Here is a 14,144-nt window from a genome sequence, read left to right as displayed (position 1 = left end):
AACAGGATTTGAAATAAATTTCTTCAAAATAATTAAAGTCATTTGATGCAAGCATCATAGTCAATGATAGAAAAATAGAACCTTTCCCTTAAGGTCAAACAAGAAGTATTTGCTCAATTTAACCAGGACTATTCAACATAATACTGGAAGTTCTTGAAAAAAAAGTTAGTCAAGAAAGAGATATTAATGTCATATATACTGGAAAAGAAGTCAAATGTTCACTTTGTAGATGAAATAATACTACTCTATAAAACACAGCTCCTGGAATTTACAAATTTGTATAGTAAAGTAGCAGGCTAAAAATAAGTGTACAACTCACTGTTTAGTAAAAAACCTAACTATAAACAACTTTGTATATTGTTTCAATTTAAAAATTTAAACTTAAGTGTACAGAAATCCATTGCATTTTATATACAAATATTGTTGTAACTTATTTTTCTAGAAAGAGAAATTAAAACATTAACATTTACAATTGCAATCCAAAATTCAAGAACCTGGGGATCGAATTAAGTAGGATGGTAAGGGGGCCTGAGAAATAGCTAATCAGTAGGGCATTTGCCTTGCACTCAATCAACCCAGGTCCACGTTGGTTCAAATCTCATATCCTATAGTCCTCAGAGTCAGCCAGGAGCGATTTCTGAGTGCAGAGCCAGAAATAACCCCTGGATGCAACTGGGTATGAATCAGAAAAAAAATAAACAAACAAAAAAGAATGATGGTGTAAGAAATATATAAATCACTACAAAAATATAAAAGAAGCTTGAATCTTAACTTCAATAACTCTATAAATCACAATGATTTAAATTAAAAAGTGAAAATATGTCCTGTTTATGGGTTTAAAATTTCAGTTTTGTCAAAATATCAATCCTATTCATGATACTATATAGACCCAATAAAACTCAATACATTAAAAATCAATATTCTAAATTTTTTAAGATCAAATATTGTTGAACATTGTATGGAATAATACAAAGTCCAGAGTAGACAAAATTGTTCTAGGAATAACAAATTGGAGGTTTCTCATTCCCCAACTTCAAATTATACTATAAAGCTATAATATAATAATAATAATAATAATAATAATAATAAAACAAAAGGCATGTTACTGAATTAAGGATATTATCTCAAACCAATGAAATCAAATTAAGAATCAAAAGACATATACTCAGGTAACTGGGAAGCTAATCTTTTATAAGAGAAAAAAATATAAAGTGGCTCAAGGAAAATGTCTTCAACAAAGGATACTGGGGAAACTAGCTGGTCGCGTGTTAAAACAATGAACCTGTTTAGAGTACAGGCGGGGGTTGGGTGGGGAGGAGGGAGACTTGGGACATTGGTGATGGGAATGTTACACTGGTGATGGATGGTGTTTTTACATGACTAAAACCCAAACACAATCATGTATGTAATCAAGGTGTTTAAATAAAAAAAACAAAAACAAAAGCAAAAAACAATGAACTCAGATAACTTTTCCAGCAAACACAAAAATCAATTTGACATGAATTAACTATCTAGTTATTTTACCTGAATCCATAATTTATATTGATCAAATAATATGCAGAACATATTTGTTTGTTTGGGGGCCACACCTAGCCATGGCCAGGGCTTGCTTCTGGCTCTACCGTTAGACAGCCATTCTTGGCTTTACTTAGGTAACAAATGGAGTGTCAATGTTTGAATCTGGGTTAGTTATGTGCAAGACAAGCACCTTACCCACTGTACTATTGCTCCAGTCTCTAAGCAGAGGACTGTCTACCAGAGATATCTCGATAATTCAGCATCATTGCCAAGCAAACAAGCAAAGATAAACAAATAGGTTTGTATCAAAATAAGAACAACTTGAGTCGCAAATTAAATGATGTCAATTTTTTTTTCATCATCAGTTCTTCCTGCCATATCTGTTAAAGAAGTTAGTAGTACTTCAGAGTTTTTCAAATTTTGGTGTTTGAGATGTGATGATTGTATCCCTATGAATCTGATGATTTTTTTTGTCATTTCTACTCATTTAAATTAGTGGTATCTTATATCAGAAGATTCAGAAAGTAATTTTTATTATTAATTCAGAATAATGTTACATATTTTCGTGAAGCATCAGATAATATATGCTACTTTATAGTGTCATGATCTTAATAGTAATAGCATTATTGTCTTATATTATTTATTTCAAATATTTTAACCCATAAAAATGTGATATTCTGAGTGCTAAAAAAGGTACATTGTAAATTATATAAGAAGTTTGGGATTTAGCCCTCACAATTATTCAGGATAGTTATTTTTAGAATCAATACTTTATATAGAAGAGAAGTGAACTGAAGAAAGATTAAATGATTTTTCAAGATATCACAAATTTGAATATGTGTTCACTTTCTTTGTGTATTCTTTACATTCTCATAATAATTTCCTTAAAGAAAAGAAAATTAAAAAGAAAAATGTTCCAGATCAGTGTATATAAAATATCAAAATATTACAAGTAATAAGACATGCTATTATTTCAAAATGAGAAAGCATTGATTTTATTTTATTAGCATGACTATGAATGAATTACACTATTCATTCTGAATAATGATATTTTTTAAATAACAGAAAAATAAGTATTTTTATCTTTAAAAGAATGTTGTAAAACTTTCGAGGTAGAATGATATAATAGGTTAACTAATCCCTCATAAATAAAGTATCTCATTTCCAAAAGTTGTAATATTGTGATATAATAATTTGGTTATCTTTGATATAATTTGATAATAAATGTTTCATATATAGCTAATATTGGTAAAAATAAGAATCAACTGTTGGGGCCTAAAGTGATAGCATAGCTGTAGGGCCTTTGCATTGCATGTGGCTGACCCAGGACAGACTTGGGTTTGATCCCCAGTGTCCCATATGTTCTCCCAAGCCACTCTTTTATTATTGACTAGTTTTTCCTTTAATAATTGTAGACAATATTGTTTGTTTACTAAAAATAAATGAGGTAATTGTTGTGTATGTAAACACTTCAATGGGATTATTATGTTTCTGACCCTACCCTGATCGTGATTGTGCCCTACCCTAGGGTGTGACCTGGCATTCTGCCCCAACCCTAGGGTGTTACCTGATTCTGCTTCCACCATTGGGTGGTATCTGATCCCATCATTGAGTGGTACCTGATTCTGGGGGATAAAAACAAGAGTCTGTGGAAGGCAAGGGGCTTTTGGCTAAACTGATGCTGAGACTTTGGACTTCAGTCTTGTCCACTGAATAAAGCTAATATTTCCACAAGCTTGACTGTTTGCGAGCTGTTTACCCGCCGTTTCACATCAGAACCACCGGCTGAACAAGGTGGCAGACGCATGCTCTGAGCTGGAGGGGAAAGACCTCATCCTCCATCCCTCCATCTGTCAACCTCTTCAGGGATTGACTTGCAGCACAATGTTTTACTTTCTTGCAGATACCTGTTATTGGTTTATACTTATGATTAAGCTTTCTTTAAAAAAATAAAGTAGCTCTTATTTGGAGAAGTAGAATCTTCTCTTCATCTGGAAACATGCATTTTTCCATAGCCTTCTTCCTTAAGACTGTGTAAGTCTAGCATATTGACATGACCTATCCCTGGGCATGACTATTAATTAGTATAAAATATTTTTGAATTGATATCTTTGAAAATAAAATGAGTTTAAAAATATAGCTCAATAGTTATATTTATATATAAAATATAACTCAATAGCTCTCATCTTTAAATCCAGCACATATAACATAATGTACATGTAGATTTAAATGCTAATTTATATTTGCAATACATACTACTTGTCAAAGAACAGAAGGTTTCTTTTACTTTTTTGTTTTGCTATTTGTTTTGGTATGTCCCCAAGTTCATGACTAGGAGAACTTGAGGCCATATGTAATTCAAGGGTTAAACCTCAGCTAGCTTCATGGAAGGTAAGTATCCTACACTCTGTACTAGTTTCCTATACCAGTGGTGGGCAACCTTTTTTTTTACAACTAGGCCAAATCTTGTCAAACCAAGATTAAATTTATTTTGAGAGCCATATTTTTATTAATTTTTTATTTTTAATTATGGGAACAAAGATGCAAAGAGAGAGGACAAGGTAAAGTTACAGTGAAAGGACAATCACCCATAAACAAAACTCTCAGTAGTCCCATTGCTGATATCTTAACTTTGAACTTTCAGTCAAAGAACATTAAGAAAAATAAAAACAGAACCCATGTATAAATTACTTTGTCCCTCAAGTCCCCAGATTGTAGTACATAATACTTCTTAGCAGCACACAAAGCAATCTAAAGCCATAAAACTTATGTAACTCCTTAAACATTGAAGGCAAAGTACTTTTTTACATTTCCATGCACATGCATATTAGTTTAAGTTAACCTCAAAAGTTTAAGTGGGTTGTTTTTTTTTAAGGATTTGAGTCAAAGGAGCACTGTAAAAATGGTGTTAGAATGGCAATTATTATTTGCATTGGCTCACCAAAATATGAGGGACATGGAAAGGAAAAGCCTTGGCCTAAATACAAGGAGACCCTACCCCTGAGGTTTCCTGGCATAAGACCAACTGTAGGCTCCAGGCAAACTAGGATGTCCAATCCAGGTCATTGTCTGTAGTGCCAATACTTTCATTTTTTACACAGTCTCTGTTGTTGGTATCATGTTTCTGTATTAAAGATCCTGGAATCTGTATATCCTACATTGCAGTCAGGATGGTGCAGAGCATCCTCTTGTTTCACCTCACCATTAAAGGGCAATGCAGAGAACCCTGTCCTGTAAGCAGGTCGTTGTTGTTGTCAAGTCCTCTTAGTGTTAAGGGAAGTATCTTTTGAGCAGGTCGATGTCAGAGCAGTGATAGGGTCTTCCCTGGTAGAGGATTGCTTCTAGGTGTTGTTATAAAAAACCTTGAATGTTTCATAGATAGCTTCCCTGGTTCAGGGGTGAATGAATGGAGGATGCCCATTCTTCTGAGGCCTGTGCCAGGTCATTATATAAATGTTCAGGGCATAAGGTCTCATTGCACTACGAGATTTGTGTGTTCCAATTTCTATTAGATAAGAACTTATTTGTATGTAAAGTATTTTCCTATTTTAATGTGCCTATGCAAACAAGGAACAATGCCACGTGGCATTATCAGTGCATATGGGGGCCAAAAGAACAAGTCCAAAAATCCCTATGACATGGTTCAATCATAAGCATTAAACTGAGGGATTCTTCCACCAAAATTCCTTATTGAACAGCTCACAAAGAGAAGACAAGATAAACAGTGGGTAGAATCATCAAGGTAAAAGAATATTTAGAAAGTATTATAGCTGTTAAAGAAAATACACATAAAATATTAAAAAGACATTTGTGTCCATTTTATGTCTTTTGAAATAGTTGGGGGTTCTTAAATCCAATGCACAACTTTGGTCTGTGATTAGGACTGTGTAGTACTGAAGTTAAAAAGGGTAAATGTGGGGTACTGATGGTTGGGGGTGAGAGAATTAAGGAGTAATAATGAGCATTGTAGGGCTGTGCAATAGGGGAGAATCTGTTAGGGCAGGAGGTCAGTCTTGATGCCTAATGGAATCTATTATGCTGAGTGAAATAAGTCAGAGAGAGAGAGAAAAAAGCAGAATGGTCTCACTCATCTATGTGTTTTAAGAAAAATGAAAGACATTCTTGTAATAATAATTTTCAGACACAAAAGAGAAAAGAGCTGGAAGTTACAGCTCACCTCAGGAAACTCACCACAATGAGTGATGAGTTTAGTTGGAGAAATAACTACATTTTGAACTGTCCTAATAATGAGAATGCATGAGGAAAATGGAAAGCCTGTCTAGAGTACAGGCGGGGGTTGTGTGGGGAGGAGGGAGATTTGGGACATTGGTGATGGGAATGTTGCACTGGTGATGGGTGGTGTTCTTTACATCATTGAAACCCAAACACAATCATGTAAGTAATCAAGGTGTTTAAATAAAACATAAAAAAAAGAATTGAGGGTAAACAGGGTTAATTAAGGGGAAGATAACAAGTCTGGATTGGGAGATGAGGGAGTAGAAGAGGTTCTGGTGTGGGGGAGGAGAAATATATCAGAGGGGCTAAATACATTGTATAGATGAATTGTTTATGGATTAGGCTTGGCAGTCAGAGAGAACCACTGTATAGAAAGCCACGTCTATATATACACTGATTTTAGAGACCTATTTGAATATTATCCTCCAAATCTAGGGAATTCCATATTTTTTTCTAGAAACAGTCAAGAATTAAGAATAATTTTGGGTGTTGTTAAAAAGTATATGCCCCCATGCTCTTTTGAAAATGAATACTAGTAAGAAAAGAACTCCTGAATGGGGTCCAGTATGCATAGCAGAGAAATTTCTCTTGCTCACCCTCCCCCCAGGGCCCGATTTACCAGGCCATGAAGACCAGTCTGGCGTGGGGGGAAATCTCAGTCCCCTGGACTAAGTGGTCAGCCCAGGGGTCCTATGGCTAGCTGTCCTGCCTAGAGCCCCCAACATACCAGCTGAAGAGAAACAGCAGAACTGGCCTGTGGAGTCTTCTGGGTGCAGCCCCTGCCTCTGTAGTTTGTGTATGCATAGGAGAGGAATTTCTCACCTCCACCCTCCCCCAAGGGCCCGGTTTACCAGGGGTGGTCCTGAAGACCAGTCTGGCATGGGGGGATCTCAGTCCCCTGGTCAGCCCAGGGGGCCTATGGAGAGCCACATTTTTAATATAATTTTTATTTTAATCATAGTGGCTTACATATCTTTCACAGTAATATTTGAGGTACATATTAACATTGAATCAGGGGAATTCCCATTACCGAATTGTCCTCCCTCCACCCCCTTTCCCATCCTGCCTCCCATATCCCTTACCCTCACCCATGGGACTGCTAGAATGAGTGGTGCCACATTTTTAAAACCAAAAATACATAGGATGGTACACTGATTTTAGTTTCAAGAAGATTTTATTGAGATTATTCTGCATGCAAGTATCCACATGGGAGGATACAAATAATACAACTAATAAAACAAAAACTTTAGAACAATATTATTTATTGATAACATTAAATTCTGTAAAATTTGCCATACAATGTAGAGAAAATTGCATCCTGACAATGACTGACAAAGTCACTAACACTAATGTGAACATTGGTCTTGGTTCTGATCAGAACCGTGTGGAGGCTGGGGCTGCACATAGGGCTGCCCGGCACACAGAAGAGCCGTATTAAAAAAACGTATAGAGCCACATGTGGCTCGTGACCATTGTCCTATACCCAAGGAAGTTTCACTTTTAAATAATTTTCCATGAGTAGTAGATGAACTTATTTAATGATATGGAGTAGCTTAGGTAAGATATGTAGATAGAAACACTGTTTTAGTAAAGTCTGTATTTCACAATGCAATTATTTAATCGACAGGTAGAGATAATTGAAATTTGTTGTCATTAGCATTAATCTAAATGGAATTATAAATTGAACTTTAAATTCATAACATTTATATTTTCAATGTTAAATATAATTGATATGTATGTACTAAAATACAATCTATATTGGAGAAAAGTCATTTAACAATTAAAAAATGGTATATTTTCATGTTATGTGGTGTGTCAATTCTTAGACAAGCACTTATATTTTATCATCTATCATTACAAATAAACTATTTTTAAACATAAAACTATAACTATCTCCTAAGTAGTTTCTGATTATCTGTCCCATTGCTTCATTGAATTATATACTGTATATATCAGTTATTTTTACATACTTTAATTGAATGCCTTAAACCTGTTTTATACAATTCTGTATCCTCATTCCTTTTCCTTTCCTAAATTTAAGATAAAATATTTCCTTTTCTTAGCCTTATGCTTATCTTCTATTCATAACCCAGTTCTTGTCGAATGTTGACTGACAGTTCATATTTACTGAAATTAAAGTTCTCACTGTTGAAGAGATATAAATACATTTACATATGTCCTAATTTCCAGGAAGGAAACAGATGGATGGGGAGATAGCAGAGTAACTTGCATTTAGCTAACAGTCAATGTCATCTGTATAAGCTAAGTGTAGACTAAACATAGCCCATCTCATATGATTTCACTTTGAGTAAACTGACTCATACATATCATTTATCCAGGAAGATTGAGTGTGGCCTTTTACAATCACATTTGGAAAATGGGTAGATGAGAAATAAAGCCTACAAGATAAAAAATGCAGTTACAAAACACATTTGTCAACCAAAATATATGATTCTTGTATATCAATCTGTCAGCATAACTTTCCTAGTGTGCTCACAACTTCGCTCATCTATCTTTATCTACTCTGAAGCTTCATGTTGTATTAGTTCTATAGCACAGTAAAACAAATGGATACTTTATGGCTTTCAATTGAAAATAAATGTTTTATGGGAAACATTTTTCTTTTCACTGAAGCAGCAGAAATATAAGCATCTTATTAATTTTCTTTGTGTCCACAAATTTATTTCACCATAATGAAAACCCTTCTAAAACCAGTTTGGCTACAATTCTAGAAACTGTACTACTTTTAGTTTTCTTTCTTATTTTCTTTCTTTTAGTTGTGATGTTTCAAAAGTGTGATGTTCCAGAAGGTCACATATTTTAGAATCAGAGATGGTATATATGTTTGTAAGGTAATGTTCGGTTGCAGTGTACCAGACAACCCACACTTTGTTGTGGGCCCAGGGCTCAGAACTGATATTTTTATTTTTACCCCACTCAACTAGTGGGGCAGTGCTTGAGTTTGAAATATGCAAGCACACGTCACCTTCTACAATGCATCACTGGCCCTCTTTTCCTAATGCAATTTTGTTAGAGTGGATTCTTCCTCTAATACTGAGAAAGAGCTTATAATATATTTGTTACCATGTAGTAGAAGATGGAAGTAGCAGTATGGTGCTGCAAGATCATTTTTTCTTGAAAATTACTTAAGAATAAACATCAGTTTAATAATTCCTCATTTTCATTTAAACCCAGTTTTCTTTGCACATTCAGTTAACTGCACTTTAATATAATGTTCTGGGGTTTAAAATTTTAATTAGTGTTAAGTAAAATACATTTCTATGGATGAGTGATAGATTTTTTAAATGATTAAGATACCTGGTGAGAGTGTTTATATTATTTTATTATGGTATATTATACATTATTTATCATATTAAACATTTGCAGAACACATTTTATCTCTAATGAAACAATTATGTAGCTTTAATTTTATATTGCTTATGAATTCAACTCTCATCTGCCTGTTAATCATAATTTTAATTTTCTACCCCTTTGCATTCTTTATTTATATTTCTTCTAATTATTATCCTGATTTTAAATCTTTGAGTTAACAAAATCCCAGAATATAAATTTTTGCTCCATATTGTTATAACTTATTTTATATTATCAATTATAAACTCAGTTATACTATCAAGATAAACTATTTTATATCATTAATAGTCTCTATTTTGTTTCCAATAGAATATTTATAATGGATTTCACAAAATTTCTATATTAATAAATACATCGTAGTAAGTAAAAACAAGTATTTTTTCTTCATTTTTTAGGCCTGAAAAGGGGTATGCATTTTAATAACATTCAGTAAAAATACATTCTCTAAGGCAAAACTCTCATGAAAAACCCTTGGTCACTGAGTCAAGAGAACCTTCATCTCTTAACCCAAGGGAAATTTTAGAGAGAAAGAGAAAAAGAATAGATTTTCATGATTATTAGATGTTTTAATGATATGAGAAACTAAACAAAAGAATGAAATGGTAAAGCCAACTTCTACAAATCACACATTTAAAGCAATAACAAGAAGCATTTCTTGTTTGTTTTATAAACAAATTGATCTCTTCGTTTCCTTGTAGCTTCTATTATTTCAAACAAAACATTTAGAAATTTCTAAGAATTCAGAAGACAATTAATTTTCTAAATTATCTCAACCAGATTTGAACTGAAAGAAAGAGGCTAAAAAAACCCACCTTTATTCTGTTAGACAAGTTGGACAATTGCATGGCTGAACTGTAAAAACTATTTTGCATAAAAGGTTCTACACTGTGCCATTTCAAGTAAAAATCAGGTCCACACAGCAGCAGAGTTTTTTTTTTTTTCAAAAGCCCTTTGCCTTGGGGCCGGAGAGATAGCATGGAGGTAAGGCGTTTGCCTCTCATGCAGGAGGTCATCGGTTCGAATCCCGGCGTCCCATATATGGTCCTCCCGTGCCTGCCAGGAGCAATTTCTGAGCCTGGAGCCAGGAATAACCCCTGAGCACTGCCGGGTGTGACCCAAAAACCACAAAAAAAAAAAAAAAGCCCTTTGCCTGTTAATACAATTCAACAAAAATTACTTTATATGTATAATTGTTTTCCTTAAATGTATAATTTGCATTATAAATTTCTATGGTGATGAAATCAAACAACTAATGATTAAGTCTCAATTTATATTGCTATTGAAGTGAAAAGCTGTTCTAGTGATTTTATTTAATCCCTCCACAACACACACACACACACACACACACACACACACACACACATATATATATACATGCATATATATGGAAATTCTTATGCAAAGTAACGAGTTTAGAAAAGTCTAAAAGACTATAATGATTTGGAAAATGTAGTAAAATTTAGTAAAAATTAGAATTGAATTTCTGGATCTATTTCTGCCATTCCCCAGGAATACTGGCAAACAATTCTCCATGGATATTTCATATTTCTGCAGCCTTAGTATTAATGACAGTGGAAAACACACATTCTGGGTTGCTGAATGCAAACAAAATTATCCTTGGTTGAGTAAAAACAAACCATTCAAAGAAGACCGAATTATTTGCTGATCAGTTTAATAAAGAGAAACTTCCTCTGGGATAAAGGTTGAATAGGTTTATTTGCAGCTCATTATGAAAGATGGAGGATTTCTAAATATGTGGTTCCTCAGTTTAATTCATTTTCCAGTGTTTACAAAAGTACCCAGTTTGTTTTTTCTTCTCTTAAGGCAATTTAAAAGACAAGAAAAACAGTATGAAGATGAGAGAAAATGCCGACAGGACCTTGACTATCTTCTGAAACTGCCATGAGAATTCAGTAAAATTTCAGAACTTTACTTGATCTGTCCTTCATTAGAAAGTTCTTGAGGAAAACTGGTTACATTCTAGTTATTATAAGGACTTTAGAGAGGACATTTGACGTTAAAAGAAAAATTGCAAACTGTGATGAAACTGTAAACTAATAAATCAGACTTTTTTAACTATCCATAATAAATTGCTGCTAATTTTCTAGCATATACATATATTTAAGTATAAATATATATATTTTAAAAATAATGCATAACCCGGCATTCATTGGGTTTATTTGAGAAATGTTCATACTGTTTATACTCTGGGCCAAAACAAATATAATTTTGATTTTATTTATTAAGGGGAAGGCTCATACAAAGAACAGAAGACTTTGGCCCTTTCCTGAAATTCTCCACCTACTGGACCCAACAGTTCAAGAGCCTGAGTAGGCAGTGTGTCAATCCATGTGCTATGAGTGATTACTTCAACTTACTGATTGCTTGCAGGTATTTTTTCCTGACTCTCCTAATATTTTTAATTTATAACTTCTCTTTTTAAATTTTCTTTCTCAGCAAAAATACCCACATCACCTCCACATACATGGAAAAAAAATATTTTTAGGAAAGAAAATAAAAGCGCATACTTTGTGAATTAAAGTGACCTGAATTTTAGAGGAAATGACCATTGTGAATTTAGTTGGTTCCTGGGACTCTAATTTTTCTATTCAAATATTCACGAGCTTTCCCTTTTTCTGAGATGAAACATGGAAATGGTCACATCATAGGCTGAGATAAGTTTCCCAATGATTATGACAACATATTAGAACTTTAAATGAGAGGTTTTGTTTTAAATAGAATGGGGTAACTGGGATTTTGTCAATAAATATTTAAAACATGCAAAATCATTCTGTACAAACGACAATATATAAAACACCTGACAGGAAGTACAGGGATTAAGTTGATTGCTCTGAATGTGACTGACCCTGTTTTCATCGCCATTATCACATTTGTTTTCTAGAGTACTATTCAAAGTTATTATTATAGATAGATAGAACCAGGAGTGCTGACTGTTGCAGGGTGGCCCAACATCACCTCTTTTCTTTAGAAAACTCCAGATAGTGGCCTAATCAGCAGCAAAAAGTGATTCAATACTTTTATGTAAGACTTGGCTGGATATTTTTCTTAGAATTATATTTCATTTGAGATGTGGAACCAAAAAGAGCCTTGGTAGGTTTCTTAAGCAGCATATACATTGAATTATACTGGAGTCTAAAAACTGATCTTCGGTAACCTAAATAATTTAACTGTAGACATTAAATAAGCTTTCCCTATAAGTTTCTGTGTGTAGAAAAGATAGAGGAAAAGAGAAATAGTGAGAGAGTAAGAGAGATAGTGAGATTGTAAGAGAGACAGCAAGACAGAGATAGAGAGAGAGATAGAGAACACAGAGAGCTCTCTTTTGTGTTTTGTTTTTGGCAACATGTGGTGGTCTTCAAGGGGTACTCCTGGTTCTGTGCTTAAAAATTACTCATAGCAAAGCAAGAGTGATAGCACAGAGCATAGTTTTTGCCTTGCAAGTGGCCTACCTAGACTGACCTGGTTTTGATTCCTGGCATCCCATATGGTACCCAGAGCCTGCCAGGAACTATTTCTGAGCATAGAGCCAGGAGTACCCCTGACTGCCACTGGGTATAACCAAAATATATGTATATATGTTTATGTATTTATATACATACATACATATATATATATATATATCATACTCATCACAGCTTCAGGGAACCACATAAGATACTGAAGACCAAACCCAGGCTGGCCAGAAGCAAGAAAAAAGCCCTATCCTCTATGTTCTCACTGTGGCCCCTGAACAGAACAAGCTCTTAAAATAAACTGATAACTTTATAGAGAATTTAAAACCAATTTCTAAATTCTTTACTGAATGAAAAAGATATGGATATATAGACATGCATGGTCTTTCTGTAGTAGGAATATTTCCTTTGAATTAATTTGGAGGCCTATTAGATTTTCTAAATTGATATTCAAAGCTTTATAGCAATTATGCTTTTGGCTCAATATTTCAACTTTCAAGAATACTAGTATTTAATTCTATTACATTTAACAATTCAATACCATATATTCATGGATTATATTAGTAATGTAACAACCAGTACTTTCAAAGAAGAGACCATTAAAAATGGAGACTCAGAAAAATGATTTTTAACTAATCAATCAGTATGAACTTCTTTTAATATAGTAAATCAACTAACCTTACTGACACTAGCTCATATGTATTCAGTATGACCAGAAAATACTCATTTATATATAATCAGTCTTGTAGTAATTTAGAAAGATGATTTACTTCACTGATGGATCTTAAAAAATCAATCAGGTAGAAACTATTTTTAGCATTCCACAGATCTTCATAGCAAAATATCGGAATGATGCACTACATAGCACTGCACTATAAGAGCTTGATGAAATTTGAAAATTACACTCTATCTGGTGGTTTAATTTTCAATAATGATTCATTATGACCAGCACATCATGTTGTTTAATTCATTCTATTCTATCTTATGTTCTTATTTACTTGTATACATGTCTCATTGGAAATTTTATGCAAGTGTGTGAATTTGCAGCCAGAAATCAGATACAATTACAATCACAAATTTTTACATTGCTGCAATATCTGCATAACAAAAATGCAGTCAGATAGATTAAAATGCCATTGTTGATATTTAAAGAGAAATTGGCAGAACTAAAATTCATAGTATGCAGTGATAGAAAATACTTCATTAGGAATTTTACAGTGTTATAGCTCTTTTAGAATTTGTCCAGGAGGCCTTCTGGTCTCCACCGGAACCCCCCCCCCCAAAAAAAGAATTTTACAAAATCTTAAAATCTTTTGAAAATTAAATTATGGGTTGTGATATAGTGTGAAAATAACTTTGCATACTTTGAAACTGGATTTGAATTAATTGCAACATAATATCATCATAATGTTATCTAAAAGTCAGAAATAATAGCATATAATTTTTAGTTTTTGTTTATTGGCCCACACCCATGAGAACTAAGGGGCTATTCCTAGTTTTGTACTCAGGAATCATTTCTTGCAGTGCTTAGGGATTCACAAGCAG

General features: G+C 33.6%; 1 non-coding gene across 1 annotated transcript; it reads left to right on the top strand.

Annotated features, from left to right (window-relative positions):
- The first annotated feature begins 13,814 nt into the window (after positions 1-13,814).
- On the top strand, positions 13,815-13,876 carry LOC126017207 (U7 small nuclear RNA). The gene has a single exon (XR_007498849.1). It is a non-coding gene; the product is annotated as a U7 small nuclear RNA (small nuclear RNA).
- Positions 13,877-14,144: the final 268 nt, after the last annotated feature.

This window comes from Suncus etruscus, chromosome 8 (genome assembly GCF_024139225.1).
Source record: "Suncus etruscus isolate mSunEtr1 chromosome 8, mSunEtr1.pri.cur, whole genome shotgun sequence".
NCBI lineage: Eukaryota > Metazoa > Chordata > Mammalia > Eulipotyphla > Soricidae > Suncus > Suncus etruscus.
The sequence above is the reverse complement of the archived record's forward strand: the minus strand, read 5'-3'. Positions and strand labels throughout refer to the sequence as shown.